The following is a 3266-nucleotide window of genomic DNA, read 5'->3' as shown; positions in this document are numbered from 1 at the left end:
CCTCCTCCTCCTCCTCCTAGTTTTAGGAGCACTGATTGAGCTCACCTGTGCCTCGTTGCCTCTGGTTTATACTGACAAGTATACACAAAGTCTAAGTACACTTGGCTTATATTTGTACTTAATCTTTTGATTGAGATTAATAAAAGTATAATTTAGTATTGTTGCCTTATAGGCCTACAGAAAGGTTTACTTGGCTTGTAGTTGTGCTTAATTTTTGATAGAGTAGCCTATTAAAGTGTGTTTGATATGGATTTACTTCAATTCATCAAGAAGTTTCAATGTTTTTTAATTCTCCGTTCACCGTGGAGGCATGCAAGGACAACAATTTTTTTTTTTATCATCACAAAACATCCAGTCAAATAGCAAAAGTCTCTTTATGTGATACATAAATCATTAGCTAAGTACTATCAGTATACCTATAATTATAGTTTAGTAAAAAATGAAATTAAACTTAGATGTAAACTAGTAGTGTACTCAAAGTTTACTATCCTTACATTTAAAGTATACTTAAAAGTATATTTTTTATAAACTAAAAAGTGGGCCAATTTAGTCCCCCCAAAAAAGCAAAATAATAAATAAAAATAATAAATAAAAAGCAAAATAAAAATAAATAAAAGTTTAAACAGGAGAACACAACTGAAAGAAAATCACTCAGCTAAATATAAAAATAAGAGCTGAAACAGTTAACAATAGCAGGAGTCTGTTGTGCAGCAGTAGAGCAAATTGTGAAGTTAATTTTGACATGTTTGATAAATCAAAACCAATTCCATACTTTCGACCCGTGCATGAGCATGTGAGAGCGCTGTAGGACTTGCAAAATGACCTGCAATTTGCGAATGCTAACCCTTCGTTAAACATGTTGCTACCTTGCAACTCGCTTTTGTGAAACAGGTTCTCGTCCCCTGACTTGGATGTACAACAATAGCATGATTTGTACGGTATATGCAGTGTTCGGGATACAGCAGCAGCAGCAGCAGGTTAAATAGTGTGTGTGGCTGTCAGCTCAGCAGACTGCCTGGAGGCATGATGCGGTATAGCTTGGGGAGGTGTTGTGGGGGAAGTAGAGAAGTCAAGTCGTATTTTATTTATATAGCCCAGTATCACAAATGTGCCTCAAGGGGCTTTAAGATCTGTACAGAATACGACACCGTCTGTCCTTAGACCCTCGATAGCTGGAGGGCAGGTCCGTCCCTGTGATGCTGTCTTCTCTATTATATTCTTTCTCTGCTGCTTCTTGTGTTCCAGGTTTGTCCTTTTCCTGCACCGTACAGTGATGCAGCTGCTGAGTGGGTTCTTAATAATGCACCTGTAGATGTTACTGAGGATTCTTGGTAGAGGACGACCGGTTTTTAAATGCCGATATAATATAACTATGCAGCAGAAAAAAACCCTGCCAAATTTGACACTGTTGGAAATGAACAATCTTTGACTGTATTACAAACTATTGAACTGAACATTTGAGGGCGAAATAAACCCTTATTTCACCGAGTTTGATGTGAAAATATGCCGGCTCTACACGTTGTTTCCCCCCGTCTCTCTCTCTACCCGCTGAGCAGCTGAGCGGCTCTTGTTCTTCGGAGGCAGACCGTTAAATCAGCTAAATAAAATAATTAACATCGCCCAACCCCATCGCCTACTATTGTTTATATTTTAAGGAACATCTCGTCGGCCTTCCTGCTTTATCAATCATGGCCGGGCAGATCAGAGGATGAGATTGGCGCAATGTTTGCGTGGCGAGGAGACTGACGGCGTTGAAAGAAGCCTGCCCTTTCAAAACTACTCGCTGACTGCTAACGTTACTCGTGTTAAATAGCAGTCCACTTACGTGTTTCGGTATGGTTGACTTTCACACCTGATGCGAACCGTACCTGAGTACACATGAACCGTACTTCAGACCACCTTTTGAAGTGGACTCAAGCATGGATCAACGAACCGTACCGGAGTACGGTTTGTCGATCCATGCCCGAGTACGGTTCGGAGCGTTCACACTAATCAAACGAGCTGGATTTTGGGGTCAAATGAACTCGGATCCAGGCCCGGGTCCCTGATGAAAAAAACATCCTAAGTCAAAGTAATTAATAAATAAATCTAGAATTGAACATCAAACTAACCTGAAAAATCTACGAGGGAGTGATTTTTATTTTTGAAAGAGAAAAAATGACAGTAAATTCCCCCTAAATCACAGCGACATCAGTCAGAGTTCATGACGTGCTTTACTTCTGTCGCCTACTTTTGCATATGCCGTATTTAATAAAGCAGTTTATTTGTCTCCGGATTTAATTATTCATATGAGAAAATCCTTATGTGGATATTTGCTTGATTGTGAAATTTGCTAGTTATTTTTCAATTTCACACGGGTGAATACGACATGAAGCGACACAGTTCATGTGAGTCTCACAAGAAACGTGCGCCTCAAAAGGGATTGTGCCAATCTATGGATGCATCCGGGCAAAGCATAGAGATGTTACAAGATGAGGGGAAAAATAGAAATGTTTATTATTAAGTTAAGTTTAAGTTTATTAAGTTATAGATAGACATTATACCCACCTGACTAGTGGCGGCTGCGCAGCCATCGACCGCTATCGGAGCCCAGTTCCGCCTACAAGTGTCTCAACCTCTAATCCTTGGTGACATTATGAATTTCGTTGTGCAGCTTTTAAAGAAAACTTAAAAAAATGACCTGTAGTGTAGTTTGAAGCTGGGAAAGCAGAGGAACTATCAATCAAAAATAGAGCTCCTATAGATGGAGGTAACCATGGCAACAATACCTACAGTGTGCTTGATGCTGCGTGACCCTCTGCAAGCATAGGTTAAAGTGACTACAAACAAACTTTGAAAAGCGGTTCATGGTTTATTAAAACACCGCCCCTGTTTCCGTCAGTGGATCTGGATGAGAGAGTCTAAGTGTGTTTTCCAGCTCCAGCAGCATCTGTTACTGCTGGAAAAAAAGACAAGGATGTCCTGGAGGTGAACAAACACAAGCTGGTGAAGTGTCTGACTGGAAGGCAGCATGAGCTGGATTGAAGCTCAAACTGAGGTTTAGTGTGAGTGTGTTTCACTCACCTTGCTCCACGAGGCCGTAAAAACTTATGAAGCTACAACCTGGGGAGGAAGGTTACACCTGGGAACAGATTGTATGCTAAAGAGGTACGCTGTAGGGAACCTGTGAGTTTGTTTCAATAACGCTCTTGTAAAAGAATACTCCACTGAAGATTTAATTATTTAATATGCACCACGGACACCAGAGAGTCACGGCAGAGATATAT

Source organism: Sebastes umbrosus, chromosome 13 (assembly GCF_015220745.1).
Source record: "Sebastes umbrosus isolate fSebUmb1 chromosome 13, fSebUmb1.pri, whole genome shotgun sequence".
Classification (NCBI taxonomy): Eukaryota; Metazoa; Chordata; class Actinopteri; order Perciformes; family Sebastidae; genus Sebastes; species Sebastes umbrosus.
The sequence above is the reverse complement of the archived record's forward strand: the minus strand, read 5'-3'. Positions refer to the sequence as shown.